A 25,538-nucleotide genomic window follows, 5' to 3' on the forward strand; every position below is an offset into this window, starting at 1 on the left:
TCATTTGCATTTTTACCCGTAAATAGTTTTTTTTGTTCTATTTTTTTTTAAATCTAGTATTACAACATGTATTTCATAGTCATATTCAACATTACCTCCTTCGATCTGTTTCGGATCTGGATCTGATTCCACATTTACAAGTAACATTTCATATTTGGATCTTGAAGGATCTGACCTGAATTTGATCCATTTGCACCCCTAAGAGTAAGGAGTTCAGTTTATTCATATCCAAAATCTCCAGTGTCTCATTTAATGGCCAGATTATTCATGTTCCCAATTTTTTACGAGCTGGTGTAGGACTCGCCATTAGTCCACACTAGATCCATTATAAGCACGTTGTTGGATGAATTTCAAATCCATGTAGATCCAGATTGCAATTGAAACTTAATATATTATAGGTTTAAAATTTAGATATCTAGTTCAAAGAATGGGATTATGCTTTCCCTTTTTCATTAGGTCACTCTTAAGATCCTTCAAAAATTATAGTTTTAGGTGTTTTATTCTATATTTGAACCTTTAGATGTGTTTATCATTATTTACTCAAAAAGAAAATATGTTTTTTATTAATCATCATTATGCTCTTTTTTTAAAATATTTTAGAAAATCAATGGTTGATATCTAATAAAATATCCATATTCTTACATTAAGTCAGTTGAAATAAAGCTTGTTTATTAATAAATGAACAAAGATAAACGCATCTAACAGTTAATATCTAACATAAAACACCTAAATGTATGATTTTTGGAAAGTCTTAACGAAAAAGGGGCAGCCTAATCCCTATTCTCTCTAGTTCAAATTTAAAGTAGGAAATTATTTTTTCCATTACTCACTTTTTGTGCCCTATTCTTTGTATGTCTATTTCTCATTGCATTAGGGTTGTTAATGAAGAATTAATTGCAGGATCTATATTTAATGAAGTCTCAACTATGTATCCAATCCAGCTGAAATGGTATGATGCAGAGTTGTTTTGACTCAACCTAGTTTTTGTGCATGATTCTAATATTTGTCCATTATCATTGTACCAGGGCTGGAAATGCTGCATTAATTGTGTGGGTTATATTTAATGCAGCCGATTGTAAGTATAATCTAGTTGTAATATCATGATGCAAGTTATTTTGACTCAACTTCACCTTGCAGATTTGTTCAACTCACCATCATCCTTAGTAATTCCTCGAAAACTATCCTCGTCAATGAATCATGATTAATCAACAAACAAATCTAGCAATCTTGACATTTGGATTACTCAGTAAATTGTGATTAATCAGATAAAAATCATGATTAATTGCTAAAAAATAGTAACTTAACTAGGTAATTATGTGACTAATCATGATTAATGGACTATGCAGTTATGGATCCTTAAATTTTTTATAGCACCCCAACCCTACAAGTTCGGTATTTCAGGCTGAGCAATATTTCAGTATTGTCAAGACGCCCGAGGAGGACCGAGTGACCTTTGTCTTGATCTACCTCGAGGAAGATGTCATTTTTGGTACTACTAGTTGGTATCTCAGCTTGGGATACCTACTCGGGAGGGTTTTTAAGATCCCTAGTAATATGATTTTGTCCTTCTGCTTATGCCAATCACTATTTCTCATTGTCCAAGATTCGTCAATTGGGCGACGTTATCGACTACCAGGCAGAGTTTGATAGGTTAAGTCACCTCATCACCGATAGGTTTTAAGAATCACTAATTGGAACGCTTATTGTGGGTCTTAAATCAGACCTGCAAGTCAAGGTTCAAGCCGCAAGACCAATATCCTTGATGCAAGCTTTCAAATTGGCACACGTGGCCGAGGAGAAGCTGTTACAGAAAAATTCAAGTTGGACCCGACCAAGTGAAATGTCCAGTCAAAAGTACACATCCCTAGGGAACCCGGCTTGTAGCTGGACCGTGTCCTTCTCCATAGAGGAGGCTGCCTATCCTAGGTCTACTGAATAGGCCACGATTTGCTCTTGGCCACCTAGTCGATCATCCAAACCATTACCCAAGATGCAAGTAAAGTGACTCTCTCGAGAACACATAGAAGAGCACCACAAGAAGGGCTTGTGTTATCACTGTGACAAGGTATGGACCAGGGACCACATGTATAAGGTCATGAACTTGTACCTTATCAATAGTGAGGATGAAGTCTATGAGTTCAGTGATTTTGAGTTGATCGATACAGGTGATAACGTTTTGGAGGAGGCTCAAAAATACCATGTGCTAGCCGGTGTGGAGGTGTGTCAGACGATGAGGGTACCTAATAGAATTAGTCTATTGATGATTTTAGTGCTGATCGATATCGATTTGACTCAGACGGCTAAACGAGCCAAGTGCACAACTACCTCTCAACAGCCCTTCGAGGTAGTGGTCATAAATGATTGCAAACTCCAGTGCATCGCTCTATGCCCTGGAGTTCAGTTGGAGATCCAGGAAACCATCCCGACCACAAATATATATGTACTGCCAATTAAGGTTACAAACATGGTTCTTGAAATTTAGTGACTGCAACCCTTGGGTCCTGTCCGTTGAAACTTCAAGGACATGATGATGAAATTTGAGTGCAGAAGCCACCAGGTTTTAATTCAAGCTCCTCCCAAGACACCTTATATGGCTGAGTCTAAACAACTCGCTAAGTTCATTCATGAGGGTGTATCTTAGGTGTTCTTGATGGTGGTGGCAGATGGGGTACCCACGACCCTACTGAGACCTTGGTTGACCTATAAGACTTGCTTCAAGAGCTGAGCATAGTGTTTGATGAGCTCAAGGGCTTACAACCCTCTCGGTCTCATGACCATGCGATCTTGATAGAGCCTAAGTCCAAGCTGACCAATGCTCAATTGTACAAATTTGCACACACTCAGAAGTTGGAGATTGGGTGGCTAGTGAAAGAGATGCTCTTAGATGAGATCGTTAGAGTTAGCAAGAGTCTGTATTTTATTTTAACTTTGTTGGAGAAGAAGAAAGAAAAATCTTTGTGGTTATGTATAGATTACCAAGCCCTTAACACCACAACAAAGCAGGGTATTAGCGACGACCACATTCCATCGCTACGCCTGTTAGCGACGGATTAGCGACGGTATGCTTACGTCGTGATTTTTTCGACGCTAACTGGCGACGGATGTATTCCGTCACCAGGTCCGTTGCTAATTACGACGGACTAACGAGCGCTATATTCCGTCGCCAATCCGCCGGTACTAAACGGCGACCACGGCTTGGCGACGGATGTACGTCCGTCGCTATGCCGTCGCTAGATTTATATGACTAGCGATGGATGGTTCCGTTGCTAATCCGTCGCAAAAATGAAAAAAAATTAAAAAAAATTTATTTGAAAATTAAATACCGAGAACGGTACAATTTATATTTTCTGTACAATTTATATTTTCTGTAAATAAAAAACAAACCACACAAAAAATTCTATATAACAAGATTCTACAACAATTAATCGTTCTACCTTAAAATTAACAACTTTAATTATTTACAATTACAATTAGGAAACATAAAAAACTAGAACTTCTTCAACACAGTTCTCTAATCATCGCCAAGATTTTGTTCGTCTTCTTGTTCATTGTCTTTATCTGTCCCTTCAGCTCCGCTACGCTGATTATCGCTAGCAGCCTACACAAGAAAAGAACAATCAGTATTGATAAACAAAATATAATGAAATAAATTACACACTATATGTGATTCTATCATGTGCTCATGTGTGATCTAAGGCAATAAAAAAACTCTATATGTGATTCTATCATGCTCATATGTGCTCTAAGGCAGGCAAAAAGTTATATATGTGATTCTATCATGCTCATATGTGTGCTAAGGCAGTCAAAAAATTGAATATGTGATTATAGCATGTTCATATGTGTTCTAAGGCAGACAAAAAAACTCTATATGTGATTCTACCATGCTCAGATGTGCTTTAAGGCAGACAAAAAACTATATATGTGATTCGATCATGCTCGTATGTGTGCTAAGGCAGTCAAAAAATTGAATATGTGATTATAGCATGCTCATATGTGCTCTAAGGCAGGCAAAGCAAAAAAAATTATATGTGATTCTATCATAAATTATATATGTTCTAAGGCAGTAAAAAAACTCTTTATGTGATTTGTGCATGCTCATATGTGTTTTAAGGTAGTCAAAAAACTGAATATGTGATTATAACATGCTCATATGTGTTCTTAGGCAGTCAAAAAACTGAATATGTGATTATAGCATGCTCATATGTGCTCTAAGGCAGGCAAAAAAACTTTATATGTGATTATAGCATGCTCATATGTGCTCTAAGGCAATAAAAAAACTCTATATGTGATTCTATCATGCTCGTATGTGTGCTAAGGCAGTCAAAAAACTGAATATGTGATTATAACATGCTCATATGTGTTCTTAGGTAGTCAAAAAACTTAATATGTGATTATAGCATGCTCATATGCGTTCTTAGGCAGTCAAAAAACTGAATATGTGATTATAGCATGCTCATATGTGTTCTAAGGCAGTCAAAAAAACTTTATATGTGATTCTATCATGCTCATATGTGTTCTTAGGCAGTCAAAAAACTGAATATGTGATTATAACATGCTCATATGTGCTCTAAGGCAGGCAAAATTTTTTATATGTGATTATAGCATGCTCATATGTGCTCTAAGGCAATAAAAAAACTCTATATGTTATTATAGCATGCTCATATGTGCTCTAAGGCAGACAAAAAAACTTTATATGTGATTATAGCATGCTCATATGTGCTCTAAGGCAATAAAAAAACTCTATATGTGTGCTAAGGCAGTCAAAAGACTAAATATGTGATTATAACATGCTCATATGTGTTCTTAGGCAGTCAAAAAACTGAATATGTGATTATAGCATACTCATATGTGTTCTTAGGCAGTCAAAAAACTGAATATGTGATTATAGCATGCTCATATGTGTTCTAAGGCAGTAAAAAAACTTTATATGTGATTCTATCATGCTCATATGTGTTCTTAGGCAGTCAAAAAACTGAATATGTGATTATAGCATGCTCATATGTGCTCTAAGGCAGACAAAATTTTTTATATGTGATTATAGCATGCTCATATATGCTCTAAGGCAATTAAAAAACTCTTTATGTTATTATAGCATGCTCATATGTGCTCTAAGGCAGGCAAAAAACTCTATATGTGATTCTATCATGCTCATATGTGCTCTAAGGCAGGCAAAAAGTTATATATGTGATTCGATTATGCTCATATGTGTTCTAAGGCAGACAAAAAACTGAATATGTGATTATACCTGAGAGGGACCTGAAATCGAAGATCCCCTGTTCAGAACAAGATTGTTGATCTCATTTCGGAGAAAGTGGGCGACAGTGTATTGAAAGTAGTTATTTAGTGATTCTGTAATGATCTGACGTACATCATCACCAGAAAGAATAGTCTGTTGCTTGGAGCTTATGTCGGCGCAAGAAGTCGGTGAGCCGTAACTGGAAGAAGCAATAACTGGTGAAGTGTTCATATTACTCCCAAACCCGAACACACGACCTTTTTTGGGTTCACCTGCTGCAGTCACCCATGCTGTAGGATCAAATGATGGATGCTGAGTAGCGTTATCGCCATATCGCTCTACCATCTGTTGCTCATATGTCTCCTACAAAATAATGTTTAAAGTATTCATTAATAATTAATGATAACATTATGATAACTTGCATATATATTACAATGATTATTAATTGAATAAATACATACCGTTGTCGTTCTCGCCTTCTTTGATACAAAGACTCCCGTGGTCTTCCGTTTATGTGTTTCAACAAACAAATCCTTATATGGTACACTGCCTCCTTTTTCTGCTTCCTGCGAAGTTAAATGACAAAAGATTTAGTACACAAGTTTGCAACAATACTTATAAAATTAATATTATATATTGATGAGTTACCATTTTCTTCAGGTGGCTCCCAAATGTCTTAGATCCACCTGTGTGTAGATGGGCTTCGGGCATCTTCGATCGATTTTGTACAGCCTTCGCAGAGCGATTTCTAAATGCATCTCCCGCCCACTTATCGCACATTTCATCCCAGTAATCTCTCCTGATAGTAATAGGGTCATGGCCCTTCTACAATAATGGATCATCTACTACGCCAGATGCTTTTTTGCTGCATTCTTCATAGTGTGCGGCATGTCTGCAAATCGATTGGCAGCCACCTTCCTTGCATCATTTTCTTCCATCGTAGTTGCGAAGCGATTTGAAGCCTACAAATATTTTCAGAAAGTTAGTAGACATTACTTAAATAAATTAAATATGAAACACATTAACTATGAGAAACAACTGTATACCATGAATGAGGACCACAATCTGTCTAACACCTCTTTTGGGTACTCTTTCCATTGAGCAACCGGTCCTGGTAGATGTTGAAGAAGTGAATTCCTAATCTCCCGTACTACTTCTTGTGGTTCAAACCTCGTGCTGCACATGAATTGTTACACAGTAAATATCAATATAAAATATTTATAAGATATGCAATAATTGAAAACAAAATACTTACGGTCGATTATCGATATACACTATTCGAATGAGTCTTCTTGTGCCAGCCTGAGAAGACCCTGTTTCCTGTGTTGGCTCCTGACTTGTGTGATCAACTGGTGTAGGTGGGTCGTGTACAGGCGCAACATCATCTGTAAAAAAATATGTTAGAAATTCTCAGAATGCGCATTTGAACTAATCAAGCATTCAATTAGTTATATGATATACCTATCACAGGAGCCCATGAAGATGGAGGCTGAGCCTAGCTACTACTGAATGAGCGACCACTATAACCTCCACGAACCATATTCTAACAAATAACACATGTCATACAATACATTCAAATAATTCACATCAAGTATTACAATACATTCAAGTCATTCACATCAAGTATTACAATAATTCAAATAATTCATATCAGGTACTGCAATGCATTCAAGTCATTCACATCAAGCATTGCAATGCATTCAAATCATTCGCATCAATTATTACAATGCATTCAAATAATTCAAATCATTCACATCAAGTATTGCAATAATTCAAATCATTCGTTGCATAAATTATAATACATTCAAATAATTGAAATCATTCGATCACATCAAGTATTGCAATGCATTCGAATCATTCGTATCAAGTATTACAATACATTCAAATAGTTCAAATCATTCACATCAAGTATTACAATGCATTCAAATAATTCGTATCAAGTATCACAATACATTCAAATAAAATTTTTAATCATTCACATCAAGTGTTGCAATACAACTCATGCATTCGCATCAAGTATTACAATATATTCAAATAATTGAAATCATTCACACCAAGTATTGCAATACAACTCACATCAAGTACTGCAATGCATTTAAATAGAGGTTTGTAGTATAAGATTTTGCTCATTAGCTTGAGAATTCTTCTTCGTCACTAGTTTGACTTTCTTCTTCTTCTTCTTCTTTTTCATTGTTTGCCCATCCACTTGGTACATCATTTGGATCACATTCCTCTATGAATGTTTCATCGACCAATGGAGATATGACATGCATATCATGCGCAACATCGTGACCATAAGCGAAGTCATAGACATCATCTGATTGATAGTAATTGCTGTCTTCAGCTAACTCATCTTCCTGTAACTGATCATACTCGTGGTATAATTTGGAATTCACCTTGCAAACTGCCCACCATTCATTTCTATCTGACTTTTTTATACTCGGATATGAAGTATAATAAACTTGTTGAGCTTGCGAGGCTAATATGAATGGTTCATATGTTCCAAACCTGGATTTATGATTCACCTCCACAATGCCTGAAGCTTTGTCAAGTCTTGTTGCAGTTAGATCAAACCAATGACACTTGAATAAAGTAACCCTGTTATTCATGCCTAAGTAAGTCAACTCCATTATTTCCTCTATAACACTGTAGTAATCATGTTCATTTTCACCGTAGTTGCTACCCTTGACACACACGCCATTATTTATCGTTGATTTGTTTATACCGTAATCTTTTGTATGAAATCGATAACCATTTACGATATACCCGTTGTAGCATTGCACAACTTTGGTCGGACCATTTTCTAAATCACATATTCCTTGCTCTTTAACATCACCATGGCGAACCTACTCACAGACATAAACAATGATTGTGATCACGATCAATTAAGTAACATAGTGTTGTTTATAAGTACAAAATTTATGTTAGCTTCTTTACCAACTGTTTCAACCACTCCACAAACTTAGTTTCACGTTCTTTTTGTACTTCTGCATCAATGAGATGTGAAACTTTGCTTTGCAACTCCAGATCAAATCGTCTGCAAACCACAAATACTTATATTACCGAGCCATGTATCCACATATAGAACATAAAAGGATTTATAATTTAGTTGCATATACATATACTTACTCGATGTATGGGTCGATCGCTAAGCAATTAAAAAGAATATAGATGTGTGCTGCATCTTGCTCTCGATCTGTCAATAGCCTTGATCGGCAACTACCAAATGCATGCCCAAGTGGTTGAAATATCGACAGCTTGTCAGCTACAGTTACTTGTTCTCCATCATCGTTATGGGGCGGGCATGTGTAACGTGTTGGAATATGAGGTTCGAAGTACATAGATGAGAAATTTGAAATCTCTTCTAAAGTGTACGCCTCACAAATAGAGCCTTCTACTCTTGCTTTTATTACGAACCTTTTTTTTTAGGTCGAACATGCATCTGACAAGAATATACATTTCAACTTTTAAATATTTGTCATTAAAGAGACAAATATAAAAAAACATATACCTTTCAAATGGGTACATCCATCGATATTGCACAAGGCCACCAACCCTTAGTTCATATGGCAGATGTATGATCAAATGTTTCATAATATCGAAAAATGCTGATAGAAATATCTTTTTTAGCAGAAAAACAGTGGTGATGACAGAGTCCTCGAGATTCTTTACATCTGATACTACGACCTCCGATGCGCACAATGTTCTGAAAAATCCACTCAACTCAGACAATACCCCCATATAGGTTTGTCTAACATATCATGGAATGCTAGGGGTATCAATCGTTGCATAAAAATATGACAATCATGGCTCTTCAACCCATATAACTGTCCATCGTCAATCTTCACAACCTGAGCAATGTTAGAGACATATCCATCTGGAAATCTCAGTTGTCTCAACCATTGGCATACATGTTTTATTTGATCAGGTTCGAGCACGTACTTTGCCTTTGGTTTCAGTACTTTACCATTATACTCTTTGGGTTCCAATTCTGGTCTTTTACATATTAATTTTAAATCCATACGGGCCTTCGAATTATCCTTCGTTTTTCCTTTAATATTCATTATTGTATTGAACACATTATCAAACACATTTTTCTCTACATGCATCACATCCAAATTATGTCGTATCAATAGGGTCGGCCAATACGGTAGTTCCAAAAAAATAGATTTCTTCGTCCAATTGTGATCCTTCCCAAATCCACGGAAGGGTGTAGGACTGCGGGCATCTGTTAATACATCTGGAAAGTATCGCAATCTTCTTAGAATCTCTATGCCAGACAATCTTGAGGATGGACCTTCGTTTCAGTTGTGCCTGCTTTAAACACATTCTTTTGTCATCAGAATGGATGATCGCTGGGTAGAAATTGATGATGGCACTCAAACCAGCAAGGCTTCCTTCCATGCCTCAATCTAAAAGCTTTGGAATCCTCCATGCAGTACGGACAAGCCAACCTCCCATGTGTGCTCCAACCAGATAGCATACCATATGCAGGGAAGTCACTAATTGTCCATAGAACAACAATCTTCATGTTGAATTTTTGTTTTTTGTGGGCATCATACGTGATAACACCGTCATCCCACAGTACTTTTAGTTCATCAATCAATGGCCTTAGATATACATCAAGATTTTGGCCAGGTGAGGTCGGACAAGGGATCAACAGAGACAAGAAAAGATTTGGACGTTTCATACACAAGCTTGGTGGAAGGTTGTATGGAGTTACAAATACTGACCAGCATGAGTATGGAGTTGATCTACCCCCAAATGGATTAAATCCATCTGTACATAGATCGAGTCTAACATTTCGCACTTCCATTGTGAAGTTCTGATGAGTACGATCAAAGTGCTTCCAAGCTTCAACGTCAACAGGATGCGTGGTCTTTTTTTCATCGTGTCGAACTTTATTTGCATGCCATCTCATGTGTTTAGCTGTCCTTGAAGACATATACAATCGCTGCAATCTAGGAGTGATAGGAAAGTAGCGGAGCGACTTGTATGAAACTTCCTTTGATCTCGTGCTACCATTGCCTCTTGTCTTTGGCTTGAACCGAGGATGCCCACATGACAGGCATGATATGTTGTTTTCCTGCTTCTTGAAATACAACATGCAGTGATTTGGACAAGCATCAATCTTTTTGTAACCCATACCTAGAGCGTTGACCATAACGTTCGCACGATAGAAATTTTATGGCAATTTCTCATCTTTGGGCAACATACTCTTCACAATCATGCACAAACGGTCAAAACATGATTGACTCAAATTATACTCGGACTTCAAATTCATTAGTTGAAGAACTGCAGACAAGATAGTGTGACTCTTACAACCGTTCCAAAGTGGCTCATTAGCATCTCTAAGTAAATCATAAAATCTACTAGCTGCATCGTTTGGTGATTCTTCATCTACGGGAGTTCTTACATCACTAGAACTCATAGAAGAACCCAGTTATGTTCCTGCGGCATCAAATATCAAACTCGTATATGGATATCATGCACCACATTCACCCGTGCATCAAAATCGTTTCTAAATTCTTCTCCATGAAACATCCAGTTCTGATAATCACTCACAAAACCCTTCCTGTATAGGTGATGTCTAACGCCATGAGCTTCTACAAATCGATTATTCTTATAAATCTTGCAATGACACCTAATCTCACCTGTGGGATCCACTGTACTGACACTTGCCGTTGCAAATTCAATAAAACTGTCAACACCATCTATATATTCATGCGATAACTCATTGTCCACTATCCTACGGTACATCCATTCACGGTTTGCAGTCATTTTCTTATGATGTTGCGAATAATAGCCTAACAAATTAAAAGAGAACAATCAGAATGCTACGATGAAGAACATATCAAATTTATCATGCAATATATGATGTCATACAATAACAAAAATTTTGATGCATGCATTGATAACTTAATATTTTCATGTGCAAACTATTCATGACACGATACAATCATTTGAAACATGCTTTCATTATACAATTTCACATGGAAGTCATAATCAAATTGAAAGTTACATGCAAGCATGGATACAATTACATCAAACATTGCAATACATCGTAATCATTCAGATCAAACAAATGGCAAACATGTACCTGCAATAAACACACTTCAATATCTCACTAACTACTACCATGCCTAGCATGGACTCCGTACTCCAAAAATAAGAACACTTCAATATTCATACATTAAAATCATGCTCAGCATGATCTCCGAACTCCAACGAAGCAACCCTAAATATCAATAACTAAGTGAGTGTGTGAACAATAAAGTGTTACATCTAATAAATTAAATAACATGTGATACACTTGCATCACTTACTCACCACAGGTATTTACCCGATTTGCATTATTTTTGACACTTACTTACCACAGGTGGCTGAGCACGAGCTGGTTCCGTTGAAAAATATGCACAAAAAAACACTGTTTTAAAATAAAGTCACCACAAAAAAAAACTGTTCTGGCAAGGGGTCGACTCCCCTGCTATTCCGGCAGGTGGTTAACACCCTGCCGGGGTCGACCCCCTGCCTGGGTCGACCCCCTGCCTGGGTCGACCCCCTGTCGGAAAGGCAGGGGGCAAGGGTCCTTTGCCGGAAAACGCAGGGGGTTAGCCCTCTGCCAGAAACGCAGGGGGTTAACCCCCTGCCGGAAAATGCGGGGGTTAACCCCCTGCCGGAAAACGCGGGGGTTAACCCCCTGTCGGAAAACGCGGGGGTTAACCCCCTGCCAGAAACGACAGAGGACGCAGGGGGTTAATCCCCTGCATTTTCCGGCAAGGGGTTAACCCCCTGCGTGAATCGGGAGGGGGTTAACCCCCTGCCGGAAATGGGAGGGGGTTAACCCCCTGCCGAAAATGGGAGGGGGTTAACCCCCTGCCGGAAACGGCATGGAGGCGTCCTTTACCTTTCTCCGGGCGGTGGACGGTGGGACCGGCAGACGGTGGGACTGGCGAACGGCGGGAGTGGCGAACGGCGAACGGCGGGAGCGGCGAACGGCGGGAGCAGTGAAAGAAGAAAAAGAAAAGCTGTTTGGGATTAGGGTTATTCGAAAGTTAGCGACGGCTTAGCGACAGATTAATTCCGTCGCTAAGACAACGTAAAATCAAATTTACGAAAATAGCGACAGATGATATTCTCTCGCCACATCCGTCGCTACTTAGCGACATACTAGATTCCGTCGTGAACGTCGTCGGTAAATGGTGCGACCGTAACGACAAAATAGTACATCGCAACATCCGTCGCTACTTAGCGACGAACTATATTCTGTCGCTATTTTCGTAAGATTCATTAATTATAGCGACGGGTGTTTGTTGCTCGCTAATCCGTCGCTAACTAGCGATGGAAAGATTCCGTCGCTAATGTCCGTCGCTAACAACATATTTTCTTGTAGTATAATCAGATCACGATTAAGGATAAGTACCTATTCCCAGTAATCGATGAGTTGCTAGACAAATTACATGGGGTGCATTACTTCTTAAAGTTGAATCTTCCATTCGACTACTACTGGATCCGCATGACCCCAAATAATGTGCATAAGACCACGTTTCAGACTCACAATGGTCACTACAAATTCCTGGTGATACCTTTTGATCTCACCAATGCACCAACAACTTTTTAGAGCCCGATGAATGATGTTTTTCGGCCCTACTTATGACAGTTTATACTAGTCTTCTTCGACGACATCTCAATCTACAACCACTCTTTGAAAAACCATATGTGCCACTTGCGGATTTTCCTAGAGACCCTAAAGCATTGATTATATGCTAAGCGAACCAAGTGCAACTTTGGTCAAACCTGTGTCCATTACTTGGGACATGTTATCTCGGGTTAGGGTGTAGAGGTGGACCTCAAGAAAGTTGAGGCAATGCAGAGTTGGCCAGTACCCCCAATCGCTCAAGGGTCTACGAAGATTTTTTGACCTTACCAAGTACTACCAGAAGTTTTTTTAGGGGTATACCCAGACCGCCAATCCCCTGATGACCCTCTTGAAGAAGGGTGCCTTTCACTAGAGCCAAGAGGCTACTGCGACCTTCGAGCCTCTGAAGATGGCCATGACTTGGGTGCCCGTTTTAGCCCTTCTAGATTTCATGAAGACTTTTATGGTTGACACTGATGCATCTGGGCTTGGTATAAGGGTTGTTCTCATGCAGAAAGAGAACCTCATGGCTTATTTCACCAAGGTCATCATAGCTGGGGAGCGAGGTCTGTTCACGTACAAGATAAAGTTTATGGATGTCATCCTAATTGTGGACAAGTGGCGACCGTATCTGATTGGCTGATATTTTATAGCCCAAACAAACCATAGGAGTTTCAAGTTCATGCTTGTACAACGGGTGAGCACTCTTATCCATTAGAAGTGAGTCTCGAAGCTCCTGGGGTCTGACTTTGAGATCAAGTACCACAAAGGGGTTATCAATCAGGTAGTTTTCACCCTCTTGCAGTGAGGACACATGGACGAGTTGACGTGCCTCAACATGACCACCATCACCTTCCCCTTCTTGAATGACCTCCAACGGGAGTATATATAGTGTGACTTCCTCTCTACCGTATATGCACAAATCCAGAGGGAAGAGGCTACCAGACTCGAGATTTGGGAGAATTTAGTGATGCACCATGGGTGGATAGTAGTTCTTCCCAAGTTCAATTTGATGACTCTTCTCATAGAGCATTATCACATGACTTCTACAATGGGCCATGAGGAAGTCCAATAGACCTATCAACGTTTGAGTAGGGAGTCTGCATAGAGGGGTATGAAGAAGCAAGTTCAACAGTTTGTGGGGCAGTGTGATATAGGCCAAAGGGTCGAGTACAAGACCACCTCCCCCACCAGATTATTATAGCCGCTTTCGGTGCCAGACCGTTTTTGGGATAACATATCGATGGGCTTCCCTCTATGTATAGAAAGTTATAAGCATGGTTGTGGTGGACTGTTTGTCCAAGTACGAGCACTTCTTGGTCGTATCTTACTCATACACTACCACATTCATCACAGAGTTATTCATATGAGAGGTGTTCTACCTGCATAGAATGTCCCATACTATCATTAGTGACAGAGACCCGATGTTCATCAATATCTTTTAGGTAGAGTTCTTTCGGTTACAAGGTATTGAGCTAGCCATGAGTACCTTCTCTCATCCTCAGATAGACGAACGGCCCCTTCCCGCCATAGTCGACAATGTTGGTGGAGCTGCGCGAGTCAATGCATATGAGTTGGCCTTGCTATAGAGACCACATCTTATGCTTGTTGCGTAAGAATATGGTTGCTACACAGGAACGGATGAAGCAAACATATGATTAGAGACATTGACTATGATAGTTTCAGGTAGGTGATCTCGTGTTCCTCAAGTTGCTGCCCACTGGCAAGGAATAGTACGATGAGTACAACTACACAAGTTGGCACTTGGAGAGGGTCGACACAATGTCTTATTACTTGGACCTACCGATAAGAGCTCAAGTTCACCCTGTGTTCCACATCTCATGCCTTAAGCCATACAAATGGGAGCTGCCCGACAAAAGTCCGACCCTACCTGACCTAGGTGATACCTTGCTTCAACAATTCAAAGCTCTTGCAAAGAGGAGGCAAAGGAAGGATGGTCGCCTAGTTACGAAGATATTAGTCTAGTGGACCGACAATGGTGTTAACAAAGCGACGTTGGAAGAGGAAGACTAGATAACTGCTCAGTATCTAAAGTTTTCACCTTGAGGAAAAGGCACATTTGAGAGGAGTAGATTGTTATAGACCCACACTTGACTAACTGGATCCATCCCCAAAAGTTTCGCTCAACTGAGAGAGAGAGAGAGAGAGAGAGAGAGAGAGAGAGAGAGAGAGAGAGAGAGACCACACTTCTTCCAGAATTTTCTAAGAGACCCACCCAACTTGAGTCTTGCCTAGGCTGGGACTCTGGTGAGATGCCCCCCAGAGTCCTCTCTAGGGTGGATTACAAATGTGTATTTTACTCTTTTATTCTTCCTTGTTTCTATAAATAGGTATGTATAATTTCTTATTTTCTTAATGAGATTTATTAAGTTCAACCTCTAAATTTTGTTCTGGTTTGTGTGATTGCTCTTTGAGGAAAAATCTCTGCTCACTCACATGTTCGTCTATCATTGCTCATCGTTGGCTTACAAAAAACATGTTTGTCCCTTCCAACCGATGCTCGCCACCTGCTTTTCCATTTGCCTCATTTTTTGTGCCCGCTAGCATGTCAGCATCCTCTTGAACATGCCTCCACACCCAACATTGTTGTGGTTACTGGTGTTGCAGCATCCCAGCTTGATACCAAGCCATAACCACCCCTTTTGCAACCTGTGCACATTTCCCCTAGCCATGCTTCATTCATCGTACAGGATCCGTCAAGGCCGACCTCCCAGAGATCAGACCTTGACATGTTCTTTCCTCTTCCAATGAGTAGGTATTAGCTGCTCCAAGAACTTCGGAGTCTTTGACTTCAAGTTTTAGCTTGCAAGGATCACATACCTCCAAAACAAATCCTAAAAAAATGTGTGGTTGATAGTGTATTGCACCACCAATGCTAAAAAAACATGAACAAAAGCAAATATGCTAAAAATTAAAGGCATTAGGCTATCTATGACCGACTAGTAGGTACTTTGGGCGGAGCTTTCTCGATCCACTAGTTGACTTGTGAAGATAATAATCACTCATAGCCTAATACACTCTAAATTAATCAAATCAAATAAATAAAGTAAAAATAAAATGGAAGTAAATTCAGCACCGACTTAGGTAGCCCTCCTATGATGACTCCAATGAACATAGAAATTTTGTCAGCACCTCCACAAGGCATGGACTTAGAGAGGCTTAGATCCAGCAGAATGGATCCTCAAGCTTCTGTCTCAAATTGCTAAGCGAGTTTGACAACTTGAGGTTACATAGTCTAAGTTAGACTCTCACAGTAGTAAAACTTTCACACTCAAGGTCTGGATGTTGTGGGAGGGAAGCCTAGGTCTCTATTTATGTATTTTTAAGTGGATCATGGATCTAATCCTATTAGGTTTAGATATAACTGTTGCACAACAACCAACATTTGATTAGTAAGATGGTTTGCAGGTTTTTTTCTCATTGGCTTTGGCTAAAAGGTTGCATCTTATTTGTTAGATTTACCTAACTTAAAAATTAAGAAATCTATAACTGTCTGTCTAAGTTCACTAAATGCTTCTAAAGATAAGAATAGTGAGTTGGGATGAGGCTTATCTTCATTTGCCATGCGCTCTAGGCCCAATAGAGACAAAACCATGATAATGATAATTCATTGACGGCAAAAAGTTTTACGACAATATGATAACAACAATTAGGTTAGTTCTTAACAAGTGTGCCTCTCAAGTCTATTCTTAAGGATAATTAAATCAATTATTAATGGCAATTATGTTTTTAACTACAATTCATGGTCATGTCATTAAAAACAGGCTCCTTCGATTACATTGACCAGTTAACTTGTTTTGGCCATGTTTTCCTATTAAAATATAAGATCGAGATACAGTTTGGTGCATTGACTCTTTGAAGTGAAAATCAAAATTCCATCTTTTTGACAGTCAAAATCACACTCAAAGTAGAACCTACCTAAAAGATGTTTTTTCAACTGAACAAGTCATTTTGTTTTTATCATTACTTCATATTTTGATGTCGTATTGACCTGATTTTTGTCACATTGAAAGGCTAAGTTTTTTTAATTTAAGCTCTATTTTTGAAAAAAATCTTGAAGATGTCACTTTAAAGGAAAAAAAATACACTTAAATTAAGAAATATTTTATGAAAGACCCAAAATGCCTTGTTTTAAAAATGAAGACTTTTGCCAAAACTATTTTGGTCAAAATTTAGGTGTTTACAAATACTTACTTTTTGTTTCCAGCATGCAAAGCTCAATCGATAACAAAGAAGTAGGTACATTGATTTTGTTTCAAGCTTTTTCCAAAACAAAAAAAAAATTCTGAAAAGACAATTGGCCGAAGAAGTGTGCTATGTAGTTTTATGTATGTGCATAACTTCGTCTGGGTCTCTCTATGGCACTATTCTACATGAGCAAATAGATCATGGATGAATGACACTATACTGAAGACAAAGCTAGCACTTTGCGCTACACGAAGGCTTTTTGTTGAACTTTGTTAGATGAGTGAGAAGTCTTTGTTGAGCGAGGTCAAGCAAAAGATGAAACATGTGCCTAAAAGCATAAGATTGCACAAAAAGATTGTTGGCGAAGACAAATAAGACTCTTTTTTTGAACAAGAAGACACAAGAGATACGACTCATGACAAAAATCGCAGCTTTGACCAAAATTAATCAATGCCACATATTTGCTTGGGAAATGATGATGGTTATGCCTAAGCCCTTCTTCTTCTTTACTTGGAGAAACCATCTTAGAATCAAAGACCTAGTCATGTTGGTTCTGCCTGAAGTACTTATGGTCATTGTTTTGGTAGAGTAAAACTTTGAGGGCTTACCCCTTTTCCCTGTAGAGTTGCCAAGCTTTGGCTTGCATAGGGGGTGATGCCCATATGACTTGAAACTAAACCACTCGACTAGCAGCCTAGGCCCAATCCCACTACACAAAGCCTCTTCTTCTTGCCAATAATAATAATAAAAAAAGTCCAAGGGTATCAATGGGTCGGATCTGGTTCTGACCTAGATGAGTCCAAACTCGACTATGTTTTTAAGTTTCTAGTACTAGATCTGCATTTGGATCCTTTCAGGTCTGCTATAAGAAAACCCATATTCAGATTCTACAAGATTTGCATGAATCAAATCCTATTCATACTCAATAAAATAATATATATATATATTTTATCTTTTTTATATTGAAAAATCATGAGTCTTAATTAGAACTAAGGTTCAGACCCATATCTAGCTAGTATGAAAATTCACAAACCATACCCAGTTTCATATATTAATTAGACCCATTGGGTCCAACCTGGTTTCTAATCAACCCTCTTTTTTCATCTTGAAACCCTGACCCCATAAGGTTTGGTACGGGTCGTCCATGGGCCAAACCTGACCCATTGACACCTTGAAACAACATGGACAAAACTGTGTAGAATAGTCTTGTTTGAAAATTGCTGGCCAGCGAAGAGTTGTTCTGGACAAACCGAGTCGAAGTACACCTCTGTTTTTTTCTTATTTTTATTTACTTTTTGGGTTTTTGTTCTGAGTATTTCAAACACCACAGCACCGAAGCAGGTTATATGTCCCCCCCCCCGAACAGGGCAGTTAGCTACATCTCATGTTCGGGGGTCCCAAAGAGCACCACGTATGTAAGCATGTGCGTCTCGTATCCCCATGTTTGTCAGCAGAGTTTGATGCGATTGCAAAGACTTAAGTACCCTCTCCTCCATTGGTGCCAAAAAAAATGACGATTCTTAAAAAAGAGTGGTTGTAAAGACTTAAGTGCCCCGAAGATGATTATTTAAGACCCAGTCTCTGCACTGCAGAATTATCTGAGAAAAAAATCTCCTCTGGAGGAGGCCATGAACATCAACCCTCTCACTCTCTCTCTCTCCCTTCTATTTCTGCTTCTATGCACATCCAACAGAAGATCTTACATTGCTCCATCAAGCACCGGCTGACCTGCACATTGACTGTTGTGGGGCCTGATTCAGAGTTTTTACCCTTACAGGAGGAGGGTTTGGGGGCTCATCCCAGCGTGGGTAACATCATTCAACTAAATGAGTTGTAGATCCTGATTCAGAGTTTTTACCCTCACAGGAGAGGGGTCTGGGGGCTCCTCCCAACGTGGGTAGCATCATTCAACTTGAAGAGTTGTGGAGTCTGATTCAAAGTTTTTACCCTTACAGAAAAGGGGGGTCTGAGGGCTACTCCCAGCGTGGGTAGCATCATTCAACTTCAAGGGTTGTGGAGTCTGATTCAGAGTTTTTACCCTTACAGAAGGGGGGTCTGAGGGCTCTTCCCAGCGTGGGTAGCATCATTCAACTTGATGAGTTGTGGAGTCTGATTCAGAGTTTTTACCCTTATAGGAGGAGGGTTTGGGGGCTCCTCCCAACGTGGATAGCATCGTTCAACTTGATTCATTGTGGAGCCTGATTCATAGTTTTTGCCCTTACAGGAGAAGGGTTTGGAGGCTCCTCCCAGCGTGGGTAGCATCGTTCAACTTGATTCGTTGTGGAGCCTGATTTAGAGTTTTTTCCCTTACAGGAGGGGGGTTCGGGGGCTCCCCCCGGCACGTGACCCGGGTGTCGTGGTCAAAAAATGCACAGGGTGTTGTGGTGAGAAAGACATATGTTTGTTTCAAGCAAGGTTGGAAGAAATCAATGGAAAATCTAACATGGAGCATGCCAGAATCAAGATGTGGATGTCAAGCGAGGATGGTGTTGTGCAACTCAAATAACATAAAATAATAAGGGTCTGGTTTTTAGTTAAAATGGGAAATAAAATGACAATAGAAATTGCTTAAAATTTACAAGAATAAACTGGACTCAATAACAAAGACACCATTTTTTACGGATTTGGAATATGACCTCCGGTTAAGGAGATATGACCCTCACAAGTTGGTCCTAATTAGGGTAGCGATTTACAACGATTTGCTTACTGAATAACACTATAAATCGATATAGCAATTTGCAGAAGACACTACAAATCACTATAGTGAGATTCAAAAACACTACAAATCGCTATAGTGAGATTCAAAAACACTATAAATCGCTATAGCGATTTGCGGAAGACACTACAAATCGCTATAGTGAGATCCAAAAACACTATAAATCGCTATAGCGATTTGCGGAAGACACTACAAATCGTTGTTGAAAAGCCGGATAACACTATAAATCGTTGTGGGGCTTGTTGGAGACCCGAAAATACTACAAATCACTGTAGGAAAGCCCGATAACACTACAAATCGCTATTGGAAGGCCCCAAAAAAATTTGGGAATCCGCGCTGGGGGGGAGCCCCCGTGTAAGACCCGCAATTTTTCAGAAAATATCTGAATAAAATTCATGAGGCATTTACCGGTAAAAATAGCATTTCTTCTCAGAATGCAAAATGAATCAATTCCTGCGAGCCAGTTATACTTAGGATATTCGTCGAATCGCGAATATATGCTCAAACACTCTGGAAGCCATAACTTCCTACCGGAATGAAATCAAAGGATTCCTGCGAGCCAACTTTCTTAGTTACGTCAATACGAAGGGAATGACGTACTCAGAATTTTTCAGAAAAAAATCGTCGGAAACCCGAAATTCTTGCGGAACCCACGGAAATATTGGTGGGACCCACAGAAATATTCCTCAGAAAATATCTGGTGGGACCCACAAAAATATCCCATGGAATATCCAAGTGGGCCCCACACCAAGGAACCTCTTGGAATTAAAAAGAAGCCAAGGGGGTAGAAGGGGCATGAGAAAATCCAAGAGGAGGTGGGCTTGGGCTATAAATAGCCCTCCCCACTCTCTCTCTTCTCATAAAAATCGACCCCCCCTCTCTCTCTTGCCTTCTCTCTCTCTCCTAAACCTCCCCTACCTAGCCTAGCCCACCTGAGCCCACCTGACCTGGTCTGAGCCTGCCTGACTTAGCCTGAGCCTGCCTGACCTGGTCCTAACCCACCTGACCTGGGTCTGAACCCACTTGACCTAGTCCAAACCCAGTTGACTTGACTTGAACCTAGTTGAGTTTAAAGTCAAAGTCAAAGTCCTTTTTGGTCCAGATTCCGGTTTGGGTTTCTGAACCCAGACTTAGCCTACTTGAGCTGAGTTCGAACCTGCTGAACCCAGTTGACTTGGATCGAACCCTGTTTGGTTCAAACCACTTAGGTTGAGTAGCTTGACCTGCTCTACCTCTTTCTCAACTAAGTCAGCTTCATTTGACTTAGTCTGACCTCTCGAAGGAAGGCTCGAAGCTAAAGAAGCAACCCGGAGCCGTTTCTTCCACGATTTGAAGTAAGTTCGCTTCGTTGATCCATCTCTCTCAAGTATTTGACTGTTTGTATATAGAATATACTTTCTGAAGTAGTATCTTGCTTTAGTTCTTGATTGAGCCCTTTTTGGACACTTCGGTGTTCACCCGCTCGTCTCGTAACTATCGTCGGATATATTTATGTTCAAACACGCAGTATATGCGTTCTTCAAAATGGTATCTCACTTTAGTTCTTGGTTGAGCCCTTTAGGACACCTCGGTGTTCACCCGCTCACCTCGTAACTATCGTTGGATGCGGATCTAGGTGTATATCTGCTGATTCTGCCGACGCGTCTTATATCGCACAGGCTATGTAATTTACCTTTGCCGTCGCGTCGTATGATGCCAAGGCTCCTGCTTTCTGCAATGTATTTACTTACGCCGTCGCGTCGAACGATGCCAAGGCTTCTGCTTTGTTATATATGTAGAATATTTCGTTCAGTTACACACCCTGAACAATAGTATATGCATTTCTTTACGCCGCCGCTATATAAAGCACAGGCTTCTGCTTATACTACATATATAGCGCATAAATGAGCGTTCAAATGGAGATCAACTCCAAATCGCCCATGCGATTCCTTGACCGCTCCTCGTTCAAGATTCTGCTTGACGAATGAAGCCCCTATTGGAAAGGCTTCGGTTTTTGGCAAAATGCTCTTTACGTAATGACTAAGTCAATTTCGTATGGCCTGGCTATGGCCAAGGGTTCCTACAACCTTGATGGATGCAAAGTACGCACAACGGTGCACATCCATTTCCCGAATTAAGCGTGGCGATTTCCTACCAAAGAGGGGAGATGCCGCTGAAATGGATAAAAGAAACGCACGCTTTCTCCGTAAAAGAGAGGAAGTGCTGTTGAAATTTCTGAAGAAGCTAAGAATACCTCAGAAAGAACGTAGCAGGATACTCTGACATATAGCAGAGTGCTACCCAGTTCATGGTTTGCCCTCTACAACGTAGAAGGGTTCGTCGCACCACTGCCGGTAGAGCAGGGGAGGTGCTGACGAAATGGTTGGCAGAAGAGCTGCCGGAACCAATGGAATGGCATAATGATGTCCGTTGATGGAACGATGCCAGATCGGCTCGTATCCTTGTGCCTGCAAGGGCACCTTGCTCGTAAGGGCCGCTGAGCCGGAGTAGAGGTTGCGCCTTGGCTAGGTTTGGACTCGTTGCGTAAAAATACGCCGAGTAGCCGATCTATTTAGATCGAGTCATATGCATGCTCATTGAGAACGGTTACACAACCAGACTCGTAAGGGCCGAAGAGCCAGAGTGTGTTGTTTCCACCCAAAGAGGTGTGATGCTCGTGGTGGCCGAAGTGCCAAAGAGCGGTGTTCTGCATGCATATGAATAAGACTTAAGGTCGTACATACCCCGCGGTTGAAAATCGTGTTAGGGGTACCCCCTCAGTAATGACTGTGTTGGGGCAGACTGAATGGGGTCGGGTACATACTCCCGTAGTGCTGAAAGCACGGGCTGCCTAAATGGCATGCAGATTCTGTCCAAGTAATTGTAAGACTGGCAGACCCCTTCAGGAATTATGCTCACTGTGGAATGACAGTGATGGTACAGCCTTGAGTGACATGTATTTTACTTTGGACCTGATAGAGTCCACGATGGCCTCAGTCACTCATGGGTTTTGGGGTCGTGGTTATCCTTAAGATCTAAGGATTGAACCCAACTACTGCAAGTAGAGGATGCATCCGAATATGGGCCTAGTAGGATTCTCCCAGTTGAAACACACTGCCCTACTATGGATAGGGTCAACAGGCCTCTGGGGTATCTAAAATACATAGAATAATCAACCCCCAGAACGTCGCGTTGATGCCCGGACAATAGCTCTACCTGCGTACCAAAGGCGGGAGCGGTTAATTATCAAACAATGCATTAGTTCTAGGTACAGCGATGCTTTGAATGTATGAGTGGATGACGTGTTGAGTCAGTTCTGCATAACCTTTGTGAAGGTGTCATGTTCGGTATACTACTGGACCGACTGGGCAAAGACCCGTGTTGTATCCGCACGACTAAGCGAAGCTCGAGGAGTTGTCCTTAGATGCGTGGGATACGGATGTGCCAAGTATGAAGACTTGAGCTAGACATCACTTTGAGACCCGGTAGAGGTCATGGCTAAGTCATGGAGACTTAAGCGGCTATTCAAATCACAGCCCTGAAAAGGCTTGCTCTAAGTCATGAGGACTCGAGCGGATGTTCAACTCATAGCCCTACGGAGGCTCTTGCGATATACGCTAAGTCTTGGAGGCTTGAGCGTCGTTATTGCGCATTGCGACCCTGAGTGGTCATTATCGTACTTGAGTTGAATGGATGTATGACTGCATGCTTACCAGACCATCAGTGGCTCTGACCCCGTTTTATGGGGATTTCAGGTGTTGGACCTGCGTGACGATATGCGGAGCAAGGCGGCATCGAGTTCCAGGGTTTCTCTAGACAGAGTTGTACTGCTTCCTTTTTATTGAACCTACACTGCTCTCCTAAGCAGTAGTGTTGTAATAAACATATGTTTTCGATAAAATGGAACACTTTGGTGGTCAATGAGTTGCTTGGCCACATACCTGCAACGTGCTCGGAGTTTTCTAAAACTGACGACTCATTATCGTCTGATTCCGTTGCTAAAAGCTTTTCTAAATTCCGCTGCAAAGAAAAAAAAAAGAAATTCATGAAAATTTTAACTTAGCTTTGTTTTGGAAATCCGGGGCGTTACACCCCGAACCCCCTCCTGTAAGGGCAAAAACTCTAAATCAGGCTCCACAACGAACCAAGTTGAACGATGCTACCCACGCTGGGAGGAACCCCCAAACCCTTCTCCTGTAAGGGCAAAAACTCTGAATCAGACTCCACAACTCTTCAAGTTGAACGATGCTACAGTCAGTGTGCAGGTCAGTCGGTGTCAAGGGCGTAGCTAGGATTCATGTGAAGGGGGGGCAAACAAGGGTGTAGCAAAAGAAAATTTATTTGTGCCATAGTCGGGGGGGGGGGGGGGGGGTTGGGGACAGCGCCCCCGAAAAAAAATTGAGATAAAATAAAAAATGGCTACAATTGTTAATAAAAATCTATTTCATATGGACAAATCAAACTATTTGCTGCAGTTAGGGCTGGACTAGGACTGGGCTGGGCTACAAAAATGGATAAAAATCTATTTCATATGGAATCGGGGCTGAGCAAGGACTGGGCTTTTAAAAAAAAAAATTCACTGTTTCGGGAGTCATGACTGGGCTACAGCCCAGTCCTGCTCCCCCCTAGCTACGCCCCTGGTCGGTGTTTGATGGAGCAATGTAGGATCGTCTGTTGGATTTGCACAGAAGTAGAGAGAGAAGGAAGAGAGAGTGAGAGGGTTGATGTTCATGGCCTTCTCCAGGGAGAAGTCTTTGCCTCTCTTGATTTCTTCTCTAGAGAGAGAGAGAGAGAGAGAGAGAGAGAGAGAGAGAGAGTTTTACAGTGTTTTACGGAGAAAAAAGAAGACTTTGAAGAGTCAACATCATCCTCGACTTTCTGGATGGAGGACACGTTTGTCCTTTTTTTGAACGGAGAAAGAAAAAGAAGACTTTGAAGAGTCAACATCATCCTCGACATTCTTGATGAAAGACATGTTTGTCCTTTTTTTAACTGTTTGTTTTTTCTTTTTTGAAAGAAGGGCATTTTTGTCATTTTCTCAAACCATCACTTTATGAGAAGAATAGCAAAAAAGGGTACTTAAGTCTTTGCAACAACACCAGAGTCTGATGCAAAGTTATGTCAACATACAAGGGAATACGAGCCCCATGTGCTTGATTCAAAGCCCCGAACACAGACTTGGGATTCAGTGAATCATCGGGGGGGACATACACCACCCTCTCCCACATCACTTATGCTGTACCAGATAAGATTCCCTGCACATCCACCATTTGCGTGCATGCATGTGGGTTTCTCTGACCAATCAAACGCCCCTCAAAGGTCGACCCACATGCCTTTCAATTTCTAATTAAAACCATTAACCGTATCATCCCATCATTCACATCCTTGGGATCAACGTCTTACCAACTGCATTTATCTTGGTTGCAACCATACACATAAATCTTGTGAGAAATCCCTGCACTTGTCTTGGGTTACTGTCGTAGACATAAATCTTGTCAGACAGAAAATCTTATGACATTATTGACATTCACAACCTATGAAATTCCACGGTATTATTGTAATCTTTTTAGAATATCACCCGTTGCGAGTCCATTACAGTGTTGCTGGTTTTTTTTATATTTTAATTTTTTTGTGCATGTTTGTTTATATTTCTTGAAACGGTATATATAGTCACATTTTTCAAGATTTATGTGCATGTTAGTTAGCTGGGCAGATGGCAAGTGTTACACCCCCATCCGACTGCAGTCAGCTGAGGTAGA

This window comes from Nuphar pumila, chromosome 8 (assembly GCF_984573655.1).
Source record: "Nuphar pumila chromosome 8, dmNupPumi1.hap1.1, whole genome shotgun sequence".
Classification (NCBI taxonomy): Eukaryota; Viridiplantae; Streptophyta; class Magnoliopsida; order Nymphaeales; family Nymphaeaceae; genus Nuphar; species Nuphar pumila.